Source organism: Bombina bombina, chromosome 1, assembly GCF_027579735.1.
Source record: "Bombina bombina isolate aBomBom1 chromosome 1, aBomBom1.pri, whole genome shotgun sequence".
Classification (NCBI taxonomy): Eukaryota; Metazoa; Chordata; class Amphibia; order Anura; family Bombinatoridae; genus Bombina; species Bombina bombina.
Window position 1 is genome coordinate 379185789 of NC_069499.1, and position 13274 is coordinate 379199062.

Genomic DNA, 13274 nt, shown 5'->3' on the forward strand with positions numbered 1-13274 from the left:
GTTAATTATTGTAGGTAGGTGGAGGCGACGTTGGGGGTGGCAGATTAGGGGTTAATAAATATAATATAGGGGTCAGCTGTGTTAGGGGCAGCAGATTAGGGGTACATAGGAATAATGTAGGTTGCGGCGGTGTACGGAGCGGCAGATTAGGGGTTAAAAAAAATATGCAGGTGTCAGCGATAGCGGGGGCGGCAGATTAGGGGTTAATAAATATAATATAGGGGTCGGCGATGTTAGGGGCAGCAGATTAGGGGTACATAGGGATAACGTAGCTGGCGGCGGTGTACGGAGAGGCCTCGGTTTAGGGGTACATAGGTAGTTTATGGGTGTTAGTGTACTTTAGAGCACAGTAGTTAAGAGCTTTATAAACCGGCGTTAGTCCAGTAAGCTCTTAACTACTGACTTTTTTCTGCGGCTGGAGTCTTGTCGTTAGATTTCTAACGCTCACTTCAGCCACGACTCTAAATACCGGCGTTAGGAAGATCCCATTGAAAAGATAGGATACGCAATTGACGTAAGGGGATCTGCAGTATGGAAAAGTCGCGGCTGGAAAGTGAGCGTTAGACCCTTTCCTGACTGACTCCAAATACCAGCGGGCGGTAAAAGCCAGCGTTAGGAGCCTCTAACGCTGGTTTTGACGGCTACCGCCCAACTCTAAATCTAGGCCTATATTAACTCTATCTAACCCTAACACCCCTAACTAAAATCTTTTAAAATAAATCTATTTCATATTATAAACTAAAATATTCCTATTTAAATCTAAATACTTACCTATAAAATAAACCCTAAGATAGCTACAATATAATAATTACATTGTAGCTATGGTAGGGTTTATATTTATTATACAGGTAAATTGTTAATTATTTTAACTAGGTATAATAGCTATTAAATAGTTATTAACTATTTAATTGCTACCTAGTTAAAATAATTACCCAATTACCTGTAAAATAAATCCTAACCTAAGTTACAAATACACCTACACTATCAATAAATTAAATAAACTACAAATATATATCTAAAAATACAATTAAATAAACTAAACTAAATTACAAAAAAAAAAAACACTAAATTACAAAAAAAAAAAGATTACAGCAATTTTAAGCTAATTACACCTATTCTAAGCCCCCTAATAAAATAATAAAGCCCCCCAAAATAAAAAATTCCCTACCCTATTCTAAATTGTAAAATACCCAGCTCTGTACCAGCCCTTAAAAGGGCTTTTTGCGGGGTATTTACCTCAAGTTAACAGCTCTTTTGCCTGTAAAAAAAAAGAACACAACACCCCCCCAACATTACAACCCACCCCTATTTTAAACCCACCCAAACCCCCCTTAAAAAAACCTAACACTACCCCCCCTGAAGATTTCCCTACTTTGTCTTCACCCAACCGGGCCGAACTCCTCATCCGATCCGATGTCTTTATCCAAGTGACAAAGAAAAAGTCTTCATCCCGGCGATGTCTTTATCCAAGCGGAGCATCCATCCCGGCCAACGACTGAATGAGGTACCTTTAAATGACGTCATCCAAGATGGCTTCCGTCGAATTCCGATTGGCTGATGGGATTCTATCAGCCAATCGGAATTAAGGTAGGAAAAATCTGATTGGCTGATTGAGCCAATCGGATTGAACTTGAATCTGATTGGCTGATTCAATCAGCCAATCAGATTTTTCTACCTTAATTCCGATTGGCTGATAGAATCCTATCAGCCAATCGGAATTCGATGGATGCCATCTTGGATGACGTCATTTAAAGGTACCTCATTCGTCGTTCAGTCGTCGGCTGGGATGGATGCTCCGCGTCGGAGGAGCGAAGAAAGAAGATTGAATATGCCGCTTGATGGAAGATGCTGCCAGATGTAAGAAAACTTTGCTGCCGCTTGGATAAAGACATCGCCGGGATGAAGACTTCTTCTTTGCCGCTTGGATAAAGACATTGCCAGGATAAAGACTTCTTCTTTGCCGCTTGGATAAAGACATCGCCCGGATCGGATGAGGAGTTTGGCCCGGTTGGGTGAAGACAAGGTAGGGAGATCTTCAGGGGGTAGTGTTAGGTTTATTTAAGGGGGGTTTGGGTTAGATTAGGGGTATGTGGGTGGTGGGTTGTAATGTTGGGGGGTGGTATTGTGTTTTTTTTTTCAGGCAAAAGAGCAGTTTTCTTTGGGGCATTCCCCGCAAAAAGCCCTTTTAAGGGCTGGTAAGGTAAAAGAGCTTTGAACTTGTTTAATTTAGAATAGGGTAGGGACATTTTTTTATTTTGGGGTTTTTTATTATTTTATTAGGGGGCTTAGAATAGGTGTAATTAGCTTAAAAATCTTGTAATCTTTTTTTATTTTTTGTAATTTAGTGTTTGTTTTTTTATGTAATTTAGATTAGTGTATTTAATTGTATTTTAGTTTAGATATTTGTAGTTTATTTAATTTATTGATAGTGTAGGTGTATTTGTAACTTAGGTTAGGATTTATTTTACAGGTAAATTGGTAATTATTTTAACTAGGTAGCTATTAAATAGTTATTAACTATTTAATAGCTATTGTACCTAGTTAAAATAAATACCAAGTTACCTGTAAAATAAATATAAACCCTAAAATAGCTACAATGTAATTATTAATTACATTTTAGCTATCTTACGGCTAGATTTAGAGTTTTGTCGGTAAGGACCCACGTAGCTAACGCCGGCTTTTTTCTGGCCGCACCATAAAAATTACTCTGGTATTGAGAGTCCACATAAAGGCTGCGCTAGGCTCCAAAAAAGGAGCGTAGAGCATATTTAACGCAGCTTCAACTCTCGATACCAGAGTTGCTTACGGACGCGGTCAGCCTCAAAAACGTGCTCGTGCACGATTCCCCCATAGGAAACAATGGGGCTGTTTGAGCTGAAAAAAAACCTAACACCTGCAAAAAAGCCGCGTTCAGCTCCTAACGCAGCCCCATTGTTTACTATGGGGAAACACTTCCTACGTCTGCACCTAACACCCTAACATGTACCCCGAGTCTAAACACCCCTAGCCTTACACTTATTAACCCCTAATCTGCCGCCCCCGCTATTGCTGACCCCTGCATATTATTTTTAACCCCTAATCTGCCGCTCCGTAAACCGCTGCTACTTACATTATCCTTATGTACCCCTAATCTGCTGCCCCTAACACCGCCGACCCCTATATTATATTTATTAACCCCTAATCTGCCCCCCACAATGTCGCCTCCACCTGCCTACACTTATTAACCCCTAATCTGCCGACCGGACCTGAGCGCTACTATAATAAAGTTATTAACCCCTAATCCGCCTTACTAACCCTATAATAAATAGTATTAACCCCTAATCTGCCCTCCCTAACATCGCCGACACTTAACTTCAATTATTAACCCCTAATCTGCTGACTGGAGCTCACCGCTATTCTAATAAATGTATTAACCCCTAAAGCTAAGTCTAACCCTAACACTAACACCCCCCTAAATTAAATATAATTTTAATCTAACGAAATTAATTATCTCTTATTAAATAAATTATTCCTATTTAAAGCTAAATACTTACCTGTAAAATAAATCCTAATATAGCTACACTATAAATTATAATTATATTATAGCTATTTTAGGATTAATATTTATTTTACAGGTAACTTTGTATTTATTTTAACCAGGTACAATAGCTATTTAAATAGTTAAGAACTATTTAATAGCTAAAATAGTTAAAATAATTACAAATTTACCTGTAAAATAAATCCTAACCTAAGTTACAATTAAACCTAACACTACACTATCAATAAATTAATTAAATAAAACACCTACAATTACCTACAATTAAACCTAACACTACACTATCAATAAATAATTAAATACAATACCTACAAATAACTATAATGAAATAAACTAACTAAAGTACAAAAAATAAAAAAGAACTAAGTTACAAAAAATAAAAAAATATTTACAAACATAAGAAAAATATTACAACAATTTTAAACTAATTACACCTACTCTAAGCCCCCTAATAAAACAACAAAGCCCCCCAAAATAAAACAATGCCCTACCCTATTCTAAATTACTAAAGTTCAAAGCTCTTTTACCTTACCAGCCCTGAACAGGGCCCTTTGCAGGGCATGCCCCAAGAAGTTCAGCTCTTTTTCCTGTAAAAAAAAACATACAATACCCCCCCCCCAACATTACAACCCACCACCCACATACCCCTAATCTAACCCAAACCCCCCTTAAATAAACCTAACACTAAGCCCCTGAAGATCATCCTACCTTGTCTTCACCATACCAGGTTCACCGAACCGTCCTGGCTCCAAAATCTTCATCAAACCCAAGCGGGGGCTGGCGATCCATCTTCCGGCGGCTGAAGAGGTCCAGAAGAGGCTCCAAAGTCTTCATCCTATCCGGGAAGAAGAGTAGATCCGGACCGGCAACCATCATCTTGCAAGCGGCATCTTCTATCTTCATCCGATGAGTACCGGCTACATCCTGAAGACCTCCACCGCGGACCCATCTTCATCCGGCGACGTCCAACTGAAGAATGACGGTTCCTTTAAGGGACGACATCCAAGATGGCGTCCCTCGAATTCCGATTGGCTGATAAGATTCTATCAGCCAATCGGAATTAAGGTAGGAATATTCTGATTGGCTGATGGAATCAGCCAATCAGATTGAGCTCGCATTCTATTGGCTGTTCCGATCAGCCAATAGAATGCGAGCTCAATCTGATTGGCTGATTGGATCAGCCAATCGGATTGATCTTGATTCTGATTGGCTGATTCCATCAGCCAATCAGAATATTCCTACCTTAATTCCGATTGGCTGATAGAATCCTGGTTTTCACGGCTACCGCCAAACTCTAAATCTAGGCCTTAGGGTTTATTTTATAGGTAAGTATTTAGATTTAAATAGCAATATTTTCATTAATAATATTAATATTAGATTTATTTTAATAAGAGTTTAGTTAGGGATGTTAGAGTTAGATAGGGTTATTATACTTAATATATATATAATATAATAACGATATTAACTATATTAACCCTAATATAATTAGGGTTAATATAGTTAATATATATAATATAATAATTATATTAACAATATTAACCCTAATATAATTAGGGTTAATATAGTTAATATAGCTGGCGGTGGTGTAGGGGGATTAGATTAGGGGTTAATGTGTTTAATATAGGTTGCGGCGGTGTAGGGGGATTAGATTAGGGGTTAATACATTTATTATAGGTGGCAGCGGTGTAGGGGGATTTAGATTGTAGGCAAAAGAGCTGATTACTTTGTGACAAAGCCCCGCCAAAAGCCCTTTTAAGGGCTGGCAAAAGAGCAGTTTACTTTGGGGTAATGCCACGCAAAAGCCCTTTTCAGGGCTATTTGTAGGGTTAGACTTAGGTTTAGTGGTAGGGATAGTTTAGTATTTTAGGGGTTAAATAATTTAATATAGATGGCGGCGGGGTAGGGGGATTAAATTAGGGGTTAATAATTTTAAAATAGATGGCGGCGGGGTAGGGGCTCACTTTAGGGGGTAGGTAAGGTAGATGGCGGCGGGGTAGGGGCTCACTTTAGGGGGTAGGTAAGGTACATGGCGGCGGGCAAGGGTTTCACTTTAGGGGGTAGGTAAGGTAGATGGCGGCGGGATAGGGGCTCACTTTAGGGGCTAGGTAAGGTAGATGGCGGCGGTGTTAGGGGCTCATTTTAGGGGGTTATAGATTTAATATAGCTGGCGGCGGGGTCCAGGAGTGGCGGTTTAGGGGTTAATAACTTTATTAGGTGGCGGCGGGGTCCGGGAGGGCGGTTTAGGGGTTAATAACTTTTTTTATTGTTAGTATAGTGAGGGGGGATAGCGGATAGAGGGTTAGACGTGTCGGGCTATGTTTAGGAGGCGTGTTAGACAGTGCGGGTGATTTCCAACTTTAGTCAGATTTTGTAGGCTCCGGCAGTTTCTAACTTGCCGTAAGTTACTGGCGACGCCAGAAATTTGTACTTACGCAGATTTCTGGACATCGCTGGTTTATCCGACTTACGGCACTTTAGCATCTGACGGCGCCGTATATTGGATAGCTCGTGTTGCGAGCTGAAACTGCAGGCGACGCGGGTTCCCTCGCTTGCACCGCAAACTACGCCGTATATCGGATCACGCCCCTGCACATTATTGTCACCGCTCACTTACCTACAGTGCTGGTATTACAGGTGTTCATAAACCAGGCATTAAAAGGCAAGAAGTGAGCGTAGAGCAAAATTGTGCCGCACTCCAATACCAGCTCTGCTTAAGTCAGGGGTGAGCTGGTTGTACGTGCTTGTGCACAATTTCCCCATAGACATCAATGGTGAGAGCCGGCTAAAAAAAAGTCTAACATCTGCAATAAAGCAGCGTAAAACTCAGTAACGCAGCCCCATTGATTTCTAGAGGGAAACTAAAGTTATGTTTACACCTAACACCCTAACATAAAAACTGAGTCTAAACACCCCTAATCTTACACTTATTAACCCCTAATCTGCCGTCCCCAACATTGCCGACACTTGCATTATATTTATTAACCCCTAATCTTCCGCTCCAGACATCGCCGACACCTACATTATACTTATTAAACCTTAATCTGCTGCCGCCAACATCGCCGACACCTACATTATATTTATTAACCCCTAATCTCCCGCCCCCAATGTCGCCGCAACCTACCTACACGTATTAACCCCTAATCTGGCGCCCCTAATGGTGCCGCCACTATAATAAATATATTAACCCCTAAACCACCGGACTCCCGCCTCGCAAACACTAGTTAAATATTATTAACCCCTAATCTGCCACCCCTAACATCACCACTACCTACCTACATTTATTAACCCCTAATCTGACGTCCCCCAACATCGCCAAAACTATACTAAATTTATTAACCCCTAAACCTATGTCTAACCCTAACACCCCCTAACTTAAATATAATTCAAATAAATCTAAAGAAAACCTACTACTATTAATAACTAAATAATTTCTATTTAAAACTAATTACTTACCTGTAAAATAAACCCTAAGATAGCTACAATATAACTAATAGTTACATTGTAGCTAGCTTAGGTTTTATTTTATAGGTAAGTATTTAGTATTAAATAGGACTAATGATAGTAGGTTTTCTTTAGATTTATTTTAATTATATGTAAGTTAGGGGGTGTTAGGGTTAGGGTTAGACTTAGGTTTAGGGGTTAATAAATTTAGTATAGTGGTGGTGACGTTGTAATAATGGAAGTCCCATTGAAAAAAGACTTTACGAAAATTGCGTAAGTTAATTTGCAGTACGGTAAAAAAAAAAAGACAGCTATACCTACAAGACTCGTAGAAGCAGTGGTAGTGAAAAAGCAGCGTTATAACCCATAGCGCTGCTTTTTCACTCATAATGCAAAACTCGTAATCTAGCCGCAAGTTTACAAAAAAAAAGCTACGAAAAGAAAAAATAAAAAGGCTAACATTACAGAAAATAAAAAATCAAATTACCAAACTTTAAAAAATTAGACCTAATACCTATCCGCTAGATTTAGAGTTCTGCGGCCAAAGGGGTGCGTTAGCTACACTGGCTTTTTTTCTCCCGCACCTTTTAAATACCGCTGGTATTTAGAGATCACAGAAGGGCTGCGTTAGGCTACAAAAAGGGAGCGTAGAGCATATTTACTGCCACTGCAACTCTAAATTCCAGCGGTGCTTACGGACGCGGCCAGCTTCAAAAACGTGCTCGTGCACGATTCCCCCATAGAAAACAATGGGGCTGTTTGAGCTGAAAAAAAAACTAACACCTGCAAAAAAGCAGCGTTCAGCTCCTAACGCAGCTACATTGTTTCCTATGGGGAAACACTTCCTAAGTCTGCACCTAACACCCTAACATGAACCCCGAGTCTAAACACCCCTAACCTTACACTTATTAACCCCTAATCTGCCGCCCCCGCTATCGCTGACCCCTGCATATTATTATTAACCACTAATCTGCCGCTCCGTACACCACCACAACCTACATTATACCTATGTACCCCTAATCTGATGCCCCTAACACCGCCGACCCTTATATTATATTTATTAACCCCTAATCTGCCGCCCCCAACGTCGCCTCCACCTACCTACAATAATTAACCCCTAATCTGCCGACCGGATCGCAGTGCTACTATAATAAATGTATTGACCCTTAAAGCTAAGTCTAACCCTAACTTGAACACCCCCCTAAGTTAAATATAATTTTTATCTAACGAAATAAATTAACTCTTATTAAATAAATTAATCCTAATTAAAGCTAAATACTTACCTGTAAAATAAACCCTAATATAGCTACAATATAAATTATAATTATATTGTAGCTATTTTAGGATTAATATTTATTTTACAGGTAACTTTATAATTATTTTAACCAGGTACAATAGCTATTAAATAGTTAATAACTATTTAATAGCTACCTAGTTAAAATAATTACAAAATTACCTGTAAAATAAATCCTAGCCTAAGTTACAATTAAACCTAACTACACTATCAATAAATGAATTAAATAAAATACCTACAATTATCTACAATTAAACCTAACACTACACTATCAATAAATTAATTAATTAAATAAAATACCTACAATTAAATACAATTAAATAAACTAACTAAAGTACAAAAAATAAAAAAGAACTAAGTTACAAAAAATCCTAATTAAAGCTAAATACTTACCTGTAAAATAAACCCTAATATAGCTACAATATAAATTATAATTATATTGTAGCTATTTTAGGATTAATATTTATTTTACAGGTAACTTTATAATTATTTTAACCAGGTACAATAGCTATTAAATAGTTAATAACTATTTAATAGCTACCTAGTTAAAATAATTACAAAATTACCTGTAAAATAAATCCTAGCCTAAGTTACAATTAAACCTAACTACACTATCAATAAATGAATTAAATAAAATACCTACAATTATCTACAATTAAACCTAACACTACACTATCAATAAATGAATTAAATAAAATACCTACAATTAAATACAATTAAATAAACTAACTAAAGTACAAAAAATAAAAAAGAACTAAGTTACAAAAAATAAATAAATATTTACAAACATTAGAAAAATATTACAATTTTAAACTAATTACACCTACTCTAAGCCCCCTAATAAAATAACAAAGACCCCCAAAATAAAAAAATGCCCTACCCTATTCTAAAATTAAAATAGAAAAGCTTTTACCTTACCAGCCCTTAAAAGGGCCCTTTGCGGGGCATGCCCCAAAGAATTCAGCTCTTTTGCCTGTAAAAAAAACACATACAATACCCTCCCCCAAAATTACAACCCACCACCCACATACCCCTAATCTAACCCAACCCCCCCTTAAATAAACCTAACACTCAGCCCCTGAAGATCTTCCTACCTTATCTTCACCTCGCCGGGTATCACACCGATCCGTCCTGGCTCCAATGTCTTGATCCAAGCCCAAGCGGGGGGCTGAAGATGTCCATGATCCGGATGAAGTCTTCATCCAAGCGGGAGCTGAAGAGGTCCATGATCCGGCTGAAGTCTTCTATCAAGCGGAATCTTCAATCTTCTTTCTTCTGGATCCATGTTCATCCCGCCGACGCGGAACATCCATCTTCACCGACGACTTCCCGACAAATGACGGTTCCTTTAAGGGACGTCATCCAAGATGGCGTCCCTCGAATTCCGATTGGCTGATAGGATTCTATCAGCCAATCGGAATTAAGGTAGGAAAATTCTGATTGGCTGATGGAATCAGCCAATCAGAATCAAGTTCAATCCGATTGGCTGATCCAATCAGCCAATCAGATTGAGCTTGCATTCTATTGGCTGATCAGAACAGCCAATCGGATTGAACTTGAATCTGATTGGCTGATTCCATCAGCCAATCAGAATTTTCCTACCTTAATTCCGATTGGCTTATAGAATCCTATCAGCCAATCGGAATTCGAGGGACGCCATCTTGGATGACGTCCCTTAAAGGAACCGTCATTCGTCGGGAAGTCGCCAGTGAAGATGGATGGATCCGCGCTGGAGGTCTTGAAGATCAGCTGGTCGTCATCGGATTGAAGAACATAGAAGATGCGGCTTGGATGAAGATGTTTGCCGGTCCGGATGTCCTCTTCTGCCCGCTTGGATCAAGACTTCAGCCGGAGGATGGACGTCACTCTTCAGCCCCCCGCTTGGGCTTGGATCAAGACTTCGGAGGCTTGGATCAAGACTTCGGTGGACGGATCGGTGAACCCGGCGAGGTGAAGACAAGGTAGGGAGATCTTCAGGGGCTTAGTGTTAGGTTTATTTAAGGGGCGTTTGGGTTAGATTAGGGGTATGTGGGTGGTGGGTTGTAATGTTGGGGGGGGTATAGTATGTTTTTTTTACAGGCAAAAGAGCTGAATTCTTTGGGGCATGCCCAGCAAAGGGCCCTTTTAAGGGCTGGTAAGGTAAAAAAGCTTTTCTATTTTAATTTTAGAATAGGGTAAGGCATTCTTTTATTTTGGGGGTCTTTGTTATTTTATTAGGGGGCTTAGAGTAGGTGTAATTAGTTTAAAATTGTTGTAATATTTTTCTAATGTTTGTAAATATTTTTTTATTTTTTGTAACTTAGTTCTTTTTTATTTTTGTACTTTAGTTAGTTTATTTAATTGTATTTAATTGTAGGTAATTTATTTAATTAATTTATTGATAGTGTAGTGTTAGGTTGAATTGTAGATAATTGTAGGTATTTTATTTAATTAATTTATTGATAGTGTAGTGTTAGATTTAATTGTAACTTATAAATTATAATTATATTGTAGCTATTTTAGGATTAATATTTATTTTACAGGTAATTTTGTAATTATTTTAACTAGGTAGCTATTAAATAGTTATTGTACCTGGTTAAAATAATTACAAAGTTACCTGTAAAATAAATATTAATCCTAAAATAGCTACAATATAATTATAATTTATATTGTAGCTATATTAGGGTTTATTTTACAGGTAAATATTTAGCTTTAAATAGGATTAATTTATTTAATAAGAGTTAATTTATTTCGTTAGATTTAAATTATATTTAACTTAGGGGGGTATTAGTGTTAGGGTTAGACTTAGCTTTAGGGGTAAATACATTTATTATAGTAGCGGTTGGATCCGGTCGGCAGATTAGGGGTTAATTATTGTAGGTAGGTGGAGGCGACGTTGGGGGCGGCAGATTAGGGGTTAATAAATATAATATAGGGGTCAGTGATGTTAGGGGCAGCAGATTAGGGGTACATAGGGATAACTTAGCTGGTGGAGGTGTACGGAGCGGCAGATTAGGGGTTAAAAAATTTTAATAGAGTGGCGGCAATGTGGGGGGACCTCGGTTTAGGGGTACATAGGTAGTTTATGGGTGTTAGTGTACTTTAGAGCACAGTAGTTAAGAGCTTTATAAACCGGCGTTAGCCCAGAAAGCTCTTAACTACTGACTTTTTTCTGCGGCTGGAGTTTTGTCGTTAGATTTCTAACGCTCACTTCAGCCACGACTCTAAATACCGGCGTTAGGAAGATCCCATTGAAAAAATAGGATACGCAAATGGCGTAGGGGGATCTGCGGTATGGAAAAGTCGCGGCTGCAAAGTGAGCATTAGACTCTTTCCTGACTGACTCCAAATACCAGCGGGTGGTAAAAACCAGCGTTAGGACCCTCTAACGCTGGTTTTGACGGCTACCACCCAACTCTAAATCTAGGCCTAAGAAAATAAAAAATCCCCCCAAAATAAAAACACCCCTTAATCCAATGCTAAACTACCAATAGCCCTTAAAAGGGCTTTTTGTAGGGCATTGCCCTACGTTAAACAGCTCTTTTAAGAATTAAACATACTAAGACCCCCTAACAGTAAACCTCCCCCACCCACCAACCCCCCAAAATAAAAAACCTAACACTATAAAAACCTAAACTACCAATTGCCCTGAAAAAAGCATTTGTATGGGCATTGCCCTTAAAAGGGCATTTAGCTCTTTTTCAAAGTGCCCAAAAATCCCTAAGTTAAAAAATAAAACCCCCATAAAAATAAAAATAAACTTCCTGAAGTCCGGCGGAGAAGATCTTCCAGACGGGTCCATCATCTTCATCCACAGCGAAGGCTGCACAGAGCGGAGATGCGAAGCAGTTTTTCCAGATGTGGTGATCCTCGGAGGCGGCGATGGTCCTTGGCGGTGGTTGCCGGTGGCTGGTGCTCCTCGGCAACGTGGAGGTTCCTCTTCATGTGATCCTCTGCCGCACAGTGAAGATTAAATCCAAGGTACCCCATATTTATTGGGGTACCTTGAAATTCCTATTAGCTGACATTTTCACATCAGCCAATAGGATGAGAGCAAGTTAAATCTTATTGTCTGGTGAACAGCCAATAGGATGAGAACAAGTGCCAGCCAATAAGATTTCACTTGCTCTCATCCTATAGGCTGATGTGAAAATGTCAGCCAATAGGAATTTCAAGGTATCCTAATAAATATGGGGTACCTTGGATTTAATCTTCAGTGTGCAGCAGAAGATTGCATGGCGAAGAACCTCAACGCTGCCGTGGAGCACCGCTGCCAGGAACCGACGCCAAGGACCATCGCCGCCTCCGAGGAGCGCCACATCAGGAAACACACCTTCGCTGTGGATGAAGATGATGGACCCTTCTGGAAAAAGATCTTTGCCGCCAGACTTCAGGACCTGTGAGTATCTATTTGGGGCTTTAGTGTTAGTTTTTTTTTTAACTTAGGCTTTTTTTGGGAACTTTGCAAAAAGCTAAATGCCCTTTTAAGGGCAGTGCAAAATAGCTAAATGCCCTTTTCAGGGCAATGGGTAGTTTAGTTTTTTTTTAGTGTTAGTTTTTTTTTTTTGGGGGGGTTTGGTGGGTGAAGGGTTTTACTGTTAGGGGGTCTTAGTATGTTTAATTTTTAAAGTAGCTATATAGCTTAGGGCAATGCCCTACAAAAAGCCCTTTTGAGGGCTATTGGTAGTTTAGCATTAGATTAGGGGGTGCTTTTATTTTTGGGGGGGCGTTTTTATTTTCATAGAGATTAGGTTTAATTTTTTAAACTTTGGTAATTTGTTTTTTTTTCTCTGTAATGTTAGCCTTTTTTATTTTTTGCAATTTTAGCTTTTGTTTTGTAAACTTACGGCTAGATTACGAGTTTTGCATTATGAGGGGTACGGTACTAACTTTGTTGTCACCGCTCACTTACCTACAGCGCTGGTATTACAGGTTTTCCTAAACCCGGCGTTAAAAGGCAAGAAGTGAGCATAGAGCAAAATTGAGCTCCATACCACACTCCAATACCAGCATTGCTTAAATCAA